The following is a 16665-nucleotide window of genomic DNA, read 5'->3' on the forward strand; positions in this document are numbered from 1 at the left end:
TTAGTTGGCCAAGTGGTATGGATTTAGGCAAGACGATGAACACAATTAATATTTCAAAGTAGTTTCATTCTCTATGCGAAAAATATATAAAGCGGCAGAAAATTCATATAAGGTCCACTTCACTTCTTAGATTCGTTTAACATCAAATTTGGTGCTAATTAACTTCTTAGTTTTAAACTTTCAAGAATTAGGAAAATGTAATAATAAATTGAAGAAATATAGAAGCAAGAGCGCAAAAGATTAGGGAAGAAAGAACGAACTTAACAAACGAGTCTGACTGCGCTAGGGTTAGGGTTTCTGTGGCGACCATGGGCGATCCTGCCCCGCCGCCGAAAGTCCACCGCGCAAGTCCATCGGCAAGTGCCAGGGAGTCCCTCCTGGTTACGTCGTCGAAGTCTCCAACGTCTACGTGTCTTGGTAGGACAACTAGGGTTGCCGTCTGGGGCGATCTAGGAGTCCAGACGATAGGGAACAGGTCTACTAATAGCGGGGGTGCCGCGGTCCGGGATCATATTCCTCGTCAGCGGTCCTTCGCCGGTAGCCCTAACCTACAATTGGCGAAGCCCAAGATGCAGCGTTCGCAATCCGTCACCGGAGGTGGGGGTGATCACGGGAGAACCGATGAGGTTCTTGCCCACCTGAAGCCTTCTGGCAACGGGATGTTAGTGCATGCACGCGAGGCGACTTCGGAGGAGGGTTTGGAGGAGGATTCAGCATTGGCAGGTAACTGGGATGCAAAGGAATCGGAGGATGGTTTACCGGACACAGTAGATTCACAGCTTGGAGGTGAAGTGGATGTGGATGATGTCGCTTTTGTGGCGGTCGATTTCAGTGATGATGAAGATGAGGAGATGCCAGCCCCGCCTCTATGGAGGCTCATGGGGCTCAATAGATCCCAGATGAAACCCTCTGCAAAAACATTGTCAGATCACTTTGAGGGCGTCTGGTGGTTGAGGAGTGGTGTCGACTTCAAACCCATGGAGAAGAATTACTCACGATCACTTTTGGGTGTGAAGGTGACTACCAATTTGTTGCCCGTGGTGGTCCTTGGATATTCAATGGCGATGCCCTGTTGGTAAAACCTTTTGACGATGAGGCGAGACCATCTGAATCAACCCTGGACGCAGTCCCAGTATGGGCTAGGGTGTTTGATGTCCCATACAAGAAACAGACCAAGGCCTACGGCCAAGCCTTGGGAAGCACGCTGGGAGAAGTACTCATTGTGGATGTACCGAAAGGGGGCCATGGAACAAGGGAGTTCTTGAGGGTTCGGGTGATGCTGCCATACAATAGGAGACTGCAAAAAGAGGTGACGTTGGAATATATGGCTAAGGGAGTGACCAAGCAAACCACCTTTAAAATCAGATACGAATGAGTGCCACACTTTTGCTTCCACTGCGGCTTCATGGGGCATGACAAGGATGTCTGTGAAAAGAAGATCCGAGGGCTTGCCTCTAAGGGATATGACTCAACGTTGAGATGCTCACCTTTCAAAAAGTTTGAGTTCAGGGCAGCATATACCCCATCCCCGGGACAGTCAAGGGCCAAAAGGGACATGAATTTTCAACTTGGGAAGTGTTGGAGTTGCAGATAACGGAGCAAGGAGTGCCACTAGCCATACGAGCTCTTATAATACACCGATGCAACCTCATGATGTGATCCCACCGAGAGTGGATGTGAATGATGGTTTTTAGGAAAAGGAGAGTGAAGCGGCACCGGAAGAGGACAATGCACTTGCAGAGGAAATCGCGAGCCTCCAAATGAAGTTGGCGGGAGAGAAGCGGAGTCGATCAAGGTTAATGAAATGGCAACAAAGTTTGAAAACAACTCTGCTGGGAAGGGGGTGGTTCTGGCACCAAAACAAGTGAGGAAGAAAGGGGAGGCAATTGCAAAGAAACCGGCCAGTAGGAAGACTGGGCCGCTAGTCATCTGTGATAACACCCCAAGCATGAAAGATATGATCCCAGCTCTACGTGATCTTAGCGCTTCGGGGGATTCTTTGAGCTTGGTTTCAGAGACCATGGACTACAATGACTCTGTCCTTGGGAAGAGGCCGGGCGAGCTGGTGTATGAACAAGTTAAGGTGGTGAACGGCGAGAAGGACCTTGTGCCTTTCATGGACAAGCCAAGTGAAGGCGTGCAGAAGAAGGGCAGGCTGGCAGCCCGCCCTAATAACAAGCAAGAAGAGGAGAATGTGGAGGAGGTCTTGCATAACAGGAAGGAGGATCAGATTAAGGAGGCAACCGGCCATGGGGCCGCCGGTAAACTGACCGGACCAAGTGTGGTGCCCCGTCAGGAGCAATGAATTGCTTAAGCTGGAATTGTCGAGGGGCGGGGAACCCTCGCACAGTTCGTGATCTCGCGGCTCTTGTGACCGCCCATTCCCCAAAGTTTGTTTTTTTGTGTGAAACGAGATAGCCTAGAGATAAAATGTTTTGTGTTCGTTCTCGTTTAGGTCTTTCAGGTTTTGAAGGAGTCAGTAGTGAAGGTATGAGTGGAGGTATTGCTTTATTTTGGGATGAGTATGTATCAGTTCAAGTCCAAGAAGTCAATAAAAACTGGATTGATGTGTACGTCCGTGTGTCAGATGATGATTCGCAATGGCGGGTTACCTTTGTGTATGGTGAACCCAGAGTTGAAAACAGACATCTCATGTGGGACTCCTTGTGTCGCCTACATGGTAATAGTGACCTCCCGTGGATGATTGCAGGAGATTTCAACGAAGCAATGTGGGACTATGAGCATTTATCTGAAACCCAGAGAGCCCCAGGACAGATGCTTATTTTCAGAGATGCACTTGAAACTTGTGGTCTGATTGATTTGGGTTTTGCAGGGTACCCCTTCACATACGATAACAGGAGGGGTGGACGGGCCAACGTGCAGGTGCGTTTGGACCGTGCAGCGGTCACTAATGCATGGCGTGACTTGTTCACGGAAGCGGCGGTGCTCCATTTGGTGTCGCCCTACTCCGACGACTGCCCGATCCTCATCCTGTGCGTCCATGACATGGCGCCCAAACCGCAGCGCTGTCGACGGTATGAAATTATGTGGGAGCGAGAACCCGCACTCGAGGAGGTGGTTGCGGAGGCATGGAGGGCCGAGGGCAGCAAGAGAAATCTCAGAGATGTTCACTTAGCACTTGGTAAACTGATGGGCAAGTTGCATACCTGGAGCAGCAAGAAATTTGGCAATGTCACAAGAGAACTAGAAAAATCCAGATCGCGCCTTGAGGAGTTGATGAATATGAATGCAGACCGTGCAGAGATACTAAAAGAGATGGATGCTATGAATGAGCTGCTATACCGCGAGGAAATGCTATGGCTCCAACGTTCAAGGGTAGCTTGGCTGAAAGAGGGGGATAGAAACACAAAGTTCTTTCACAGGAAGGCAGTTTGGAGAGCTAGAAAGAATAGAATTAAAGGGTTCACGGATGCACAAGAGGTATGGCAACAGGAGCAACAGACTATGGAGAGGATGGTCAAGGATTACTTCCAACATATGTTCACGGCCGACCCTGCCATTGACCCAGAGGAGATTATCCAACTCTTTCAACCAAAAGTGAGGATGACATGAATGAAAAGTTGTGTGCCCCGTTCTCTGATAAAGAGATTATCGATGCGCTATTCTAGATAGGACCTCTAAAGGCCCCAGGCCCGGACGGTTTTCCGGCGAGATTTTTTCAGCGGCATTGGGGTACACTTAAGGAGGAGATAATCTCGGTGGTGAAGCTATTTTTTGAAACAGGTATCATGCCGGAAGGTGTGAACATGACGTCTATAGTCTTGATACCTAAGGTGAAGGATCCAAAGATGCTTGCTGACTTTCGTCCTATTAGCCTTTGCAACATCACTTACAAGATCATTTCTAAATGTCTTGTGAACCGGCTACGACCGCTACTGGATGATATCATAGCACCGGAACAGAGTGCCTTCATACCAGGCAGGCTCATAACAGATAATGCGTTCATCACTTTTGAGTGCATTCATTCTATTAAGCAAGAGAAGGATCCGGACAGGAGTGCTTGTGCATATAAACTTGACCTATCCAAGGCATATGATAGAGTGGATTGGAATTCTTGAGGCGGATGATGCAACAGCTTGGCTATGATCACTCGTGGGTGGAATGGATTATGCTTTGCGTAATGAAAGTGCGTTATATCGACTAGAGGGGGGTGAATAGGAGATTTTTATGAATCCTTCACTGAGGAATTTGCTAGTGAGGAAATTCCTTAGCGGAGAACTACTTGCAGCGGAATAAGTAGTCATAAGTAAACATAACAGAACACAAGCATAGTCATCATGATGAAATGAAGACAAGCACAGAGTACAGAAAGCGTAAGCACATGATAACACAAGATGAAGACGGATAGACTGAAGAAATTGAACTGAGAAAAATGAGAAAGTCTTCAATCAAAGTCTTTAAACAGATATGAACAAGCACACAACAAGTGAAATGAGGAATTGAAAGAGTTGAGGAAATAGAACCAGTAAGCTTGGTGAAGACAATGATTTGGTAGACCATTTCAACTGCTATCTCAGTTGTACATCTGGTTGGACGGCTAGGTATTTAAAACAAAGGACACATAGTCCCGAACACACGGTCCTCACCGTATTCTCCTTGAGCTAAAGTCACATAGACCTCGCCCAAGCACTCATGGTAAGTCTTCAGGTGACTTCGAAACCTTCACAAACTCGGTCACTCGGTGATCCACAATTCCTCTTGGATGCTCTAGACCTTGACGCCTAACCGTCTGGAAGAAGCACAGTCTTCAAAGGAAACAAGCGTTAGATCCATGCAGGATCAATCTCTTCAGTGATGCTCAATCACTTTGGGTTTGAAGATGTTTGGGTTTGGGTTTTCCACACTTGATGATTTTTGCTCAAAGTCCTCGGAGGATGGGTTGCTCTCAAATGACAAGTGTCAGTTTCTCTCGGAGCAGCCAACCAACTAGTGGTTGTAGGGGGCGACTATTTATAACCTAGGGAGCAGCCCGACATGATAAGACATAAATGCACTTCAATGATATGACCGTTAGGTGGGTAGATGTTTTGGGATAGCTGGCACGTAGCACAGCAACGGTCGCAATTTAGACTCTCAAATTCCTCAGGGCTATCATGTTCCTCACTGTGTAGGCAATCCGCACTAGCGAATTCCTAACTCCTCAGTCAGAACAAATTCCTCAGAGACCAGAAGAACTTCGTCTCTGTCACTGAAGAATATGACTGAACTGTATGAGATTTCCAGTGGCTTCACTCGAAGGGATTGGTAGGTGTAGGATTTTGAATTGAGCATCACATGGAAATTTTTCCTTAGTATTTCCTCGACCCCCTTTAATAGTATGGTGTTTCCTATGACTCAAGAAAGAGAAAATGAAACTAAGAAAAAAAGTCTTCACGCTTCATGTTCCTCGAATGATTGCTAAGTCTTCAAGGTCACACCAATTTCTTCACTTTCAAAGTCTTCAGAAATCCAAAGTCTTCAGTCGAAGAACTTCATTTTTAGGGGTCGAATTTCTCTGTAAATATCAAACTCCTCATAGACTTATAGACCTGTGTACACTCACAAACACATCAGTTCCTTAACCTATAAGTCTTCAATACACCAAAATCACTAAGGGGCACTAGATGCACTTACAATCTCCCCCTTTTTGGTGATTGATGACAATATAGGTTAAGTTTTCAACGGGGATAAACATATGAAGTGTAAATACTGATATTGAGGAATTTGATTGCAAGATATAGAAGAACTCCCCCTGAAGATGTGCATAGTGAGGAATTTGCTTTCGAAGCGATGCACACTTGAAGAGAAAAAATCATGGAGATCTCCCCCTATATCTTGTAACTCATACACGCATTTGACATATAGTATAAAGAATTTGAAATGGATGATGAAATATGGTGACTGATGTAATTCAGCATGCGTGTAATGACATTAATGAGGAATAAGCATGCAGAAGAACTCAGCAAAAGTATCAGGCCACCATAGAGTTTTAGTTTACAACTCAATCCAGCAAAGTCATCAAAAGAACGAGAATTGTAACTTAGCAAAAAAATGCCCATATTAGATAGACCCGCTTGAAGACTAACTCAAATTTCTCCCCCTTTGTCATCGAACGACCAAAAGGGTTGAAAATGAGGACTAACGCCCCTGAAGAATATCATGATGATGAAGGAGCACTAGTGTTGTTGGGGTCGTGTGTCATTGTAGGGCCTGCCCCAGTGTCGTCCAAGTCTTCATACTCATCTGTGTCGCGTGATGAAGAGTATGAACTGGCTACCAAGGGAGGAACCTTGACCCTCTTGTATTTCTTCGGAGGAGGAGTAGACCAGTCAAAATCATCCTTGAAGCCCATTTGCTTCAGATCTTCTTCACCATATAGATGTAACAGTATAGCCCAGGTGCGATCGAAGACTTCATGGAGGTAGTAATGGTTTTTCTTCATTGCATTGTGTGTAGAAGTCATGTTGTGAATAATAGAACCAAACTGACACTTAACCCATTTGTGGTTTCGATCCACCTTCTGGTGAAGACTAAGAAGCAGCTCACACTCAGTCATCACACAAGGAGCAGTGGCTTGAGGAGTGGACTTGGGTGCATTGGCAGCAGAATCATGAGTGGCAGAGTCATCATTGGTGGAATAAGATGCAGCTTTGCAGAACTGACCATCCAATGGACGAATGCCTTTATTAACGATGGCAGTGGCCTTGCCCTTTTCATCAGCTGAGGAAAATGTCTGCTTGAGGACTTCAATAGGGGGCAAGTAGCTGCCATGGTTGAGTGTATCAGCCTTGTAGTTGAGTGAAGACCTTGTTCTGATGAATCTCATAATCCAAGGAGCATAAGGCTTCAGCCCAAACAGAGATTGTGCAACATTTTCCAGAGTCCTCATGAAGAAATCATGATAATTGACAGGAATGTCATGCATGATGTTGAATAGCAGATTCTTCATGATGCTAACAATGTCCTCATCAGATGAGTCATGGCCTTTGATAGGACTCAAAGTCTTCATCAGAATGTGATAGCCTGTTCTTGGCACATACCGTAAGTCCTTCACGAGGAATTCGGTCCTTGGGGCTTGACCGGGCTTCAAAGGCTTCATTAGCACTTCCATGCAATGAGAAGTGAGTTCAGGTTCTTGGTACAGACAATGAGCACCTTCAGGTGGAGGACTGATTGGCAGGGCATGAAGTAATTCAGTGGTCGGTGCCTTATAGTGAGTATTCTCGGTCATTCAGTCCAACACCCAAGTGTTGATATCAGCAGCATCACCTATGATGTGCAGCGTTGCATAGAACTGAAGAATAAGCTCTTCATTCCAATCAACAATGTCAGTGCAAAAGTTGAGCAGTCCTGCATCATGAATCACTCTGAGGACTGGAGAGAAGTAAGGCATTGATTCCATATCCACGTGAGGAATATGCGTGCGGTCGAAGACTTTGTCTTTGTTGAAAAGTAATGAAGAATAGAAGTTGGCCTGGCTGGCAGTCCAGAAGCGCTTCCTTCTAAAACGAGCAGAGTCATATGGGTTGAATTCAGTGAAGAAAATATGCTCGCCGAAGAAATCATCAGCCATGAATTTTTGCTTCTTTGAGAAGGGATCCTTTGGCTTGGGGTGAGGAGTATCAGTCAATTGCATCACCACCTCAGGAATCGCAATCTCAGGTTCCATAAGGCTGAGGAATTTCAGGCTCTTCTTTAGTTGCAGCCTGGGTCATTAATTCTTCATTGACATTTTCTTCAGCACTAGTGGCTGGAATTTCTTCATGGACAGATGGGGTTGCATTTGGTTCTTCAGATCCCATTGTACTTCAGTAGCAACGAGGGACTAAGGAATTTGTTGAAGTGGAGTGAACAGTGGAGAGTTGGGGTGCTGACTTTCCCAAAAGTCATCATTCATCACGGGTGTGGTACAGCCAATGTCCACATCTTCATTTGCCATTTCTTCAACGCCGGCCTCTTCAGTAGTAAACTGAGGCATAGGCGAGGAGACAACTAGTGTTGAAGGGAGTGGATCTACTTAAATTTCTTCATCCAACTGCTCTGACGAAGCAGCAGAAGGAATATCTTCATCTGATTTACTTGGAATCGCATAATATTCACCAAAAGGAACAAGGTCCTTTAATGGCATGTATGAGACATGAACGACATCAATTGGGTTGTCAAATGAACTTGTCAAAGGCTTCATCTTCTTCAGAGCTGAAGAATCTGATGAAGCTGATGCCTTCCTTTTCTTCATTGTTGCACGCTCTGCAGCCTTAGTCTTCTTCACATCTGATGCAGATGGAAGGATTGGAGCTGGCGTTGGTGTTGATGCAGGAGGAGTAGAGGGAGTTGGTTCATTTTCTTCAGGCACAACTGATGCAGTTGCCCTGACTTCATCATTTTCTTCAGGCGCACCACTAGTGGATGCCCTGGCAATTTCATTAGCGGCTGGAATACAGTCATCAGCCCTGGTACTTTCATTTTCTTCAGCACCCTGATTGTCATCAGCGGTGCTGGCATGTTCTTCAGTAGGTTGAACAGATGCTTCAGCAGGAGTGACTTCAATGTGCACAGGAGCAGCAGCACTTGAAGTGAATGTCTTCGTCAGGTTGATGAATCAGACCTTGGCGCCCTTCCAGTCAGCCTTGTAGGCTTCAAATTCTTCGCTGAGCTTCTTGATTTCAGCTTGCAGTGCAATAAGCTGTTCAAGCGAAAGATTGAGGACGTTGTCCTTTAGGTAGCGCTGCTTCTTGTATTGTGCTTTCTTCAATGACCTTGCTTGGTCATACTTCCATTTTTCTTCTCCAATGAAAGCAGTCAAGACATGACTTTGACCAGGAGTGCCATAGATCAATGAAGTCTAGGATCAACTTTGGATCCAATAACATTGGCAGATTGCTGCCTTTGGCTCTAGCGACCTTGACCTGCCTGTCTTTGATGATTTTGGCGAGTTCTTCATCATCAGCCTCATCATCATCAGATGGCACTTGAAAGGCGACCTGCTTCTTGTGAGGACTTGGTCGAGGGCCTCGTCCAGCAGTGGCCTTTTTCTTCAGCAGAGAGGGGCCAGTTGAAGAATTTGGTGCAACTAAGGAACTTCCAGATGCTCCTGAGGCAATTGAGATGCCTGTAGTCCTTTGACACATGGTGAGATGCACAAGTGCCGAGGATTTAGTTGGAGCAGCTGAAGACTGTGTCGGAAGAGCTAAAGATTTGTAAGGAGGAGGAGCAGTTTGAGGAGTTGGCCGTGAGGGCTTTGAAGAATCTGGCCATGAGGGCATTGCTGAGGAGCTTGGCCGTGAGGGCATTGCTGAGGAGCTTGGCCATTAGGGCATTGCAGGTGAAGCACTTGGATTGTAAGCACGCTTCTTAGGCATGGCCTTCTTTGGCTTGCTTGCAGAGGCCTCAGCACCTGTAGCAGCAGCAGCAGAGTCTTCATTAAATTTCCTCACTGCTTCTTTTACCTGTTTGGCCAGTTTGGCCTGGCGCTTTGCCCATTCATCAGGATAATCCTCACTGCGCTTGAGGCTGGTGGGATTTGCCAGTTGGCCAGGACCCAACGGAGGTCTTGGGCATGGAGGGTTGAGAGCGAATTTCTTCATATACTTGGGAGTAACATATCTGTACTCCCTCCATTCCCGTGCCCATCTCCTCTCTATCCTTTGTATGCGCACCTTGCGCTGATTTTTGTCCTCCTTGCCAAATTTGGCCTCATCAGGAGTGCAATAATCCTTGTATATGTTATCAGGGATCTCGAAAGCAGTATTGACCTCAGGCCTCTTTCCACCCTTCTGTGGCTTCTTACCATCAGCCATTTTCTTCAGCTGAGGAATATGAACAATGGAATTTTCTGAAGAAGTATGCAACTTTTCTTCGAGGAACGCTGCAAATGAGTTAAGTTGATGAGAACCTAGTGATTCAGCAGCAGACATGAGTACTTGTGAACAGAGTATAGTTCCGAGGAATTTGGAGAGGTCATATGCGTTCTCAGAAGGTTTTTTAAAAAGAATAAGTTTGAGGAATTTGACCAGATGAGTCTTGAAGAATTTCAACTAAGCATTCTTTGTCTTAGGTTCCAGAGTTGTATAGATCGAAGATCCACACAATTGAGGAATCTTGAAGAAAAATTGTTGCTTAGAGAAACGAATCAAGAGCAGATGACATGTGAGGTGTTCAGTGTGTGAAGATTTGAAGAATAAACACCGTTGAAGATTTTTAAGAAAATATTTGGATCAAATAGGTCAGTAAAAGTAACTTTTAATTACCCTGGATGAAGAACACGATGAACTGGGAAGTGTAGATGTGAAGTTCATCAGTTCAGATCTTCCACACCCTAACTCGGCAGAGGAAAATAGCTACGGCGGCGGCGGAGTGAAGAAATCCGCAGCCGGCGCGAGTACGGCGGCGACGAGGTCGAGGCAGTGAAGCTCTTCCTCACCGGCAACACTGAAGTAGCGACGGTGCTAGGGTTTGAGAAGCTCGAGCAGGAGTGAGAACGAGCGGAGTAAAAATGAAGTGAGGAAGGGAAGGGGGTATTTATAGTCGGAGTGAAAAACTGTACACCCGAGGAAATCAGATGAACGTGCCCCTGACCCTTCTCATTCGCTTGGCATGTGTCACCCACGTACTGTGAGGTGGCAATCGTGAGATCATGGGTGAATAGAAAAGTATTATCGTGGGATGCGGAACTGTTTGAGCGGCAAAACCGAAAATTTAGATAAGATAAGTTAAAAGTTCCGTTCGCAAATTCTTCAGCTGACAAGGACACAATGAAGATTTTGAACGAGTTTCAAATAGAACGCACATGAAGAATTTGTGAAAAGATTGGATTGAGTTTAGCATAGAGGGGGAAGGGTCCGATCACATTCACTTAGCAGAGAAAATCAACTTGAAGAAATAGCAATAAGTGAATGTTGTAGAGGACATAAACTCATATATATATATATATATATATATATATATATATATATATATATATATATATATATATATATATATATATACACACACATATATATATATATATATATATATATAGGGTGGGTCTATTATGATAACACCCTTAAGAGTCTTATTCTGCACACCACTTCCTGTTATTCTGCTAACACCTACGCACCGCCGAAGCCAGCAAACCGACCACGACCCGAACTTCTACCGGTCAACCCCCACCTCTCCCGCACGATTCCCCCACCCGCCCCACTGCCTCCTCCCACTCCCAGCCGGCGCGCCTCCCCTCCCCACCCATGATCCACCTTCTTCCTCCGGCGGCGACGTACCTCCCCTCCTCCTGATCAACCGTCTGATGGGCGCCGCCCACCCCCGTCCGACTTATTCCCTCGCCGGCACCGCACCTGCCGGCCGGCCGGCGACCCACCCCACTGCCGGTCTGGGCTGGCGCCGTCCCTGCCCTGCATTGCTATCGACCTGGCTTCCCGCCGCCCGTTCCCTGTATGACCGTCGGCATGGTCCACGAGTCCCCGAACCTCCTTCTTCTACTCTCGATCCCCAAATCCCCGAACCTCCTTCCCCCGACGACCCCATGTTCTCCAACCGCCCGCTGCACCGCCCCCTCACGCAGCTTCTAGCCCGTGGCAACCAGCCAACGGATCTGACCCCTGCGCTGTCGGATTCGGCGGGCCATTGCCCTCCTCTTACCCAGGGACAGATCGAGGGGGCACACCTCAGCGCAAGATCTGGGACACGACAGCGGTGGTAAGGCGTTGCCGCGCTCCTGTCCAAACCACGACCGGCATCATCACTTCGTCAACCAGCGGCGCCCTCACTCGTCGTCGGCCACGGCACCGCAACCATCGGCCTTGAGCGTCTGCTCCCCGACCGATCTTCTGCTTGCCGGCGTCGCCCCGGCCGATCCAGGTAGTTGGGTGAGGATTGGGGTGTCCCAGGCGTCCGGCCGACGTATTGCCGCCGGTGAGTTGGACCTATGCCCCCCTCTTCCACCTCCCATTCTCCATCGCTGGAGCAGCCCGCGAGCGGTGGTGCAGTGCACTGTGGCTACACATCCAGTGCAGATCAAGGCATCACGAAGCGGCACATTTGGGTGTGGAGGCTACGTCCCTCTGCTCCTCTATGTCTTGTCCTCCCATTGACGGCGAGCAGTGCAGATGAAATATCGTTGCAGGTTACTTGTGGTCATCGAGTTCGTAGGCATACGAGGGCATGACGGCGTGCAGTTCCCGACGCGTGGGAGTTCGGTTTAAGGCATGTGACGCTGCAGTGCGGATGCAAGGGCCATTCAGTTTTGCAGTGAAGTGTGTATGTGTATAGTACAAACAATGGGTGTATTTTTTTAATATAAAATGGGTGTATATGCTGGTGTAGTTTATTTGCGTTTGCATTTATGAAGTGTTTGTGCATTGTGCACTGCAGTAAGCTATTGGCGGTGCTCCAGTGCCAATTTTCTATGTCCGTTGGCACGCCCATGTAGTATAGCGCGTGTGTGTATGCAGCACACGGCGCGTGTGTGTATGCAGCACACGGCGCGTGGGTTGCTGGTGGTTGTTGTGTAAAGTTTATTGTTTTTCCATTTTCAGAAAAAATTGCATGACCCTATCCGGTCGTTAGTTTCATACTTAGCTATGCAGTGCACTCTTAAAAAGTGGTGCAGTACTTGCAAAATCGTTGTTAGTTTTATACTTAGTCATGCAGTGCACTAGGAAAAAAATGGTGCAGTTCTCGTCAAATTATTTTGTTTCTGCTGACCGACAACAATGGTGCAGCACTTTAGATGTGGCTTTGAAGCTCACTTTGTTGTCTCATGCAGTTTGTTATAATACTCCTCCGTGGTTTGCTTGGTAAAAAGGAAAAATATATATCTCAAAGAAGCTCGCTTTTCATTATATGTAGTTCACTCGTTCAGTCCATGCGGTCCACTCGCTCTGTCTACGCACGTAAAAAAAATGATTTTGTAAAAAACTCAAGCGGTTCATTTTCGGTAGTGTTGCAGCCCGTTTACGGTAGTCTTGAGGTTCACTTTTCATAGTATTGCGGCTCACCCACACTCGGCATGAAGTGCACTTCACCTTGTTTGGGAAAAAATACGTTCCACAAAAAAGGAACCATGCAGTGCACTTGTCGGTCTGATGAAGTACGGTTTTTCGTTCGATGCAGTGCGGTTTTCAGTCGGATGAAGTACCCATGTCGATTTGGGTGTCGCGAAAAACAGAGTGCTCGCATTTCGGTAAATTTGAAATTCCTCTTAAACCGTAAAGAATTAGAGAGAGTGTTCTACATGAAAAAGTTGTGCCTCGTCGATATCTTTCCAACGGAGTATCGTTTGAATCATTCCGACCAGTGGTTTGTAAATATTTCGCAAAAAACAGCCGCTGCCACTCATCGTCCGCCACACGATTTTCAAAATTAAGTCAAAACCGTAAGGAATCTCAAAACCATTGCAACATATGAAAGTTGCGCCTCGTTCGTAGCTTTCCAACGGCGTATCACACGCCTCGTTTTGACAAACGGTTCAAAAACTGGAGCGAAAACAGTGCCGAAAATTTGAAAAAATTTAAAAAACAGAATTCCGTGATTTAGTAAATTTGAAACTGCTCTTAAACCGTAACGAGTTAGAGAAAGATTTATCTATGAAAAAGATGCGCCTCGACGATATCTATCCAACGACGTAACATTTGCTTCATTCCGACAAGCGGTTTAGAAAAAACGCGAAAAACCGCTCGCTGCCACTCGTCATCCGCCGCACTATTTTCAAAACTGCTCTTAAACCGTGTGGAATCTCGAAAAGTGTTCAACATGTCGAAGTTGCGCCTAATTCATAGCTTTTCAATGGTATATTACACGCCTCATTATGATAAACGGCTAAAAAATTAGAGCGAAAACAGTACCGAAAAAACACCGCGTGCAATTTTTTTTCGACACGAAGTTCACTAGTCTCTATTGCAGTGCTCATCGTCAAAATGATGCAGTGCGCTTCTGTTGAGGGTGCAGTGCCGAAGTGGTGTGCAGAATAGTTATTCTGCTAATATTAGCAGAATAGACCGTCTGTATATATATATATATATAGGACTCCTATTTTGTACTCCCAAGGGTACATACTCCCACTGCCCAACGGCTGTTCCGATTGGATATGCCCAAAAACCAACCGATGAAAAAGGATTAATTGCTTGTGCGTGCATGACGGTACTGCATGGAACGACTGCCATGCAACTAATTGATCCTACAATAAAGGGGCCGTGTGCGCGTGTAGGCGTGTAGGGTATAACACACGCCTCTCTTTTTTTCTCATTAGATGAAGTCTATGCTACACCAGCTTGAGAGCAATATTAAGGAGTATGTATATATACACATGCTTTGTGTTGCTCAATATCATGAAGCGTATGCTAGGCTTAAGAAGTGACTCATACAAAAAAATGGTAGTACATATTGGGTATATACTGATTTTTAAAATAGGAATAAATTGCTTTTTAATAGGGGTATGTATACTGCTTTTTCTGCGGGGGAAATGTATATACTGTTTTTTAAACGGGATAATACAATACAACCTTTCTGGAATTATATGAACTATTAATTTCATCTGAGGCCATGTTTACATATGATTTTAAATCCAATGAGCTAGTTATATACTGCTCATAATACAAATACATATGCACTGAATTTTGAGTATATACTGGATTTTTAAGGCAATATGTACTGAATTTTGTAACAACATATACCGATATGTAATTAAAGGGACATGTAACTTCCTGTTTTGCAAAGTATATACCTTTTTGCAATCATAAGAGTACCTTTTTAGCAGGAGTATATACTGTTTTAGCAGGAGTAGTATTTTATAACAACATATATTGATAGCTTATTATAGGGACATGCACCTTCCTTTTTCACGAAGGAGCATATACTGTTTTGCAATCTCAAGATTACCTTTTTAGCAGAAGTATATACTCTCTTTTTTTTGCATGGATATACTTATTTAAACAGTGAGAGTATGTCTATGCATAATAAAAAAAGGTATATATACATCCAAGAACGAGGGTGCATGTTTGGAGAAATAGAGGTATAAGAATCTTAGGTGGGAGTATATACACATATATCGTCAGGTAGAGATCCAAATGTAGATGCCGAGAGTCTTCTTAGTTATTTTTCTATATACTACGTACTAGGCAGTGCCATCTATACAATGCATGATGATGTAGCTATCTTTTAGGTATATACATCCTCTTACGGAAATTGGCTTTGGCTCATAGGTGTATATGCATCCAAATTCATATGTACTTTAGCCGACGCCAATCGGTTGGACTGCAATAGATTGCCGCTTCACGATGACCGTGACGCCGTGGATACCCTTACGTCGCCACCATCTACACTGCATGCATGTAGAAATTCTCAAATTAGGAAGAAAAAAAACTAGTACATAGTAAGGATGAGATTGATACGTTGAATTATTATTTCTGCAGGACACGCTGAATTCATATATAGATGTACTTCCTCCGTTAAGAGCGTTTTGATCACTATTGCGTATCTTCGTATCTGAGGAAGAAACAACCAGCACGCGCGTGATTGGGAGTGGAGGTGCAGATGATCACGGGACGAGGTGAACACAGTGGCATCTCATCGCCATTGCCGCCCGTCGTCCAAAACGGAGTACCGTGACTGTCTGTCCGGAGTCATCGCTGTAAGAGAATGCATACATGTATAAGATCAAAGATTAACAAAGCTATTAACAGGTACCACCTGAGTTTGCACCAACGATTATACTCATACCTATTAGTGAGCTAGTGCTCATGCATTGTTTGGTCTCGTTGATCTTGCAAATAAGGATAAAAGGTTATACCCTTTCATCAGATTATATACACGGGATTAGTGGATGAGTGCAGCATACCTCGTGTGAGATCTAGCCAATTCTAACGAGAGTAGTAGTCACTGGAGAGTGTTGGATGCCGGAGTCCTGCTGGGTAGAAACGGGAATGACGTGGTCGCACATGACGACGAGTAACGAATGCGTCCATTTGGTAGCACTGTGGATGATCGCCGTCTCGCAGAGCTGTCGGCGGGGGTGATGACGCAGCTAGACGGAGATCACATTCTGGACCAAGCAGATCGAGACGAGGAGATATTTTCCCAGCGACCAAGATGTCAATTTGTACCCCTAAAATAAAGGAAGCAGTTCAAGGGAGTTTCAACTACCACGTGATTATCCATTTGTGTTTATAAATTAATTTTATCGTCAAAACAGGCAGTGGAGTAGATAAGACGCACGGGGGAATCAAAGGTAGGAGTATGTACTCCTAGGAGTACTAACCCATTTTCCTATATATATATATATATATATATATATATATATATATATATATATATATAAACAACGGAAAGAGTGAAGACAATGCAAGGTTGAAGAATTTGAAAAGCTGAGGGATTTCAAAAACTAAGGAAAAACTCAAATTGAAGATTTTTAACTTTTGGTGGTGGCGTGACCCACCGTATAAGAAAGCTGATTTCAAACACAGCCTACAATTGTCGCAGGGCTCTGAGAATCAATTTCTTCGTTAATTTCTTCACACTTAGAGGGTTAGTCTTCTTTGATTGAAGAAAAACGTTACTTTGTGTGTTGCGCATCAAAGTCATCAATTTTGCATAAGTGTTAGGATGAGTGTCTCTTTCAAAGAACATTCGAAGACTCTAGGATATTTAGCTCACACCTCAACTTGCTAAATC

This window comes from Triticum aestivum, chromosome 6B, assembly GCF_018294505.1.
Source record: "Triticum aestivum cultivar Chinese Spring chromosome 6B, IWGSC CS RefSeq v2.1, whole genome shotgun sequence".
NCBI lineage: Eukaryota > Viridiplantae > Streptophyta > Magnoliopsida > Poales > Poaceae > Triticum > Triticum aestivum.